The following is a 1,207-nucleotide window of genomic DNA, read 5'->3' as shown; positions in this document are numbered from 1 at the left end:
AACATAACCATGCAGAAGAAAAAGAGAATGCAGAACTAACCCAAATAATAACTTTTGCACACATTACTCTTATTTTTTAGCCTTAGTAGAATATAAGGATAAAGATAACTCAGATTTGAGTACGTTTGTTGTTGGTAGTATGGGAGTAGCTATTTTGAAACTGTTTTCTGTATATCGTAAGACTGAGCATATGAGTTAATATATTGATGTTGTTGAGAAATAAAGGTCTTATTTGGGAGAAGAAAGATAGAGATATGGAATAGGAGAACGGGAGGAAGAACCTTTTGATGTTATATTGGGACAGAATTATCAATATTAGTTTATGATGAAAAAAAAGTTCCTAACTCTGTTCAGGGAAAGAAAAGGTCTAGAAGCAATGAAATCCCAGAAGTAATGAGTATAACTAGCACCTAGATCTTACACAAAATGCTGTTCCTCAACAAAAAGAATCAAGGAGCATTTTGAGTGGATTCCCACTGGCCAAATGTGGGATAATTTGAACATTAAAAAAAATGATACTTGTGAATTACAACACATAAAAAGAAAATCTATAATTCTATAGTAATGCTTAGGGAAAGCTCTTCTTTAAAAATGAAATCTTGCCACTTACAACAACATTAATGGACCTAAAGTGTATTATGCCAAGCCAAATGAAAATACATCAGAGAAAAATATATACCTTATGATTTTACTCATATGTGGAGTCTAAAAAAACTGAGCAAATGAACAAACAACAGAAACAGACCCATAGATACAGAGAACACACTGGTGATTGCCAGAGGGGAGAGAGTGGGGAGATAGATGTAATAGGTGAAGGGTATTAAGAGGTACAAACTAAGTCATAGGGACGTAATTTACACATAAGGAATATAGTCAATAATAACTTTGTATGGTGACAGATGGTAACTGAACTTAGGTGATCACTTCATAATATATAAAAACAATCACTGTGTTATACATCTGAAACTTATATGCTTTCTTTTGTTTTAATTGGGATGTAGTTGCTTTACAAAGTTGTACAACAAAGTGAATTAGCTGTATGTATACATATATCCTACATCTGATAGATAGAGTGCCTGATGAACTATGGAATGAGGTTTGTGACATTGTACAGGAGACAGGGAACAAGACCATCCCCGTGGAAAAGAAATGCAAAAAAGCAAAATGGCTGTCTGGGGAGACCTTACAAATAGCTGTGAAACTACTG

The sequence above is a fragment of the Bison bison genome, unplaced genomic scaffold (genome assembly GCF_000754665.1).
Source record: "Bison bison bison isolate TAMUID 2011002044 unplaced genomic scaffold, Bison_UMD1.0 scf7180017859128, whole genome shotgun sequence".
Lineage (NCBI taxonomy): Eukaryota > Metazoa > Chordata > Mammalia > Artiodactyla > Bovidae > Bison > Bison bison.
Note: the sequence above shows the minus strand (reverse complement) of the source record.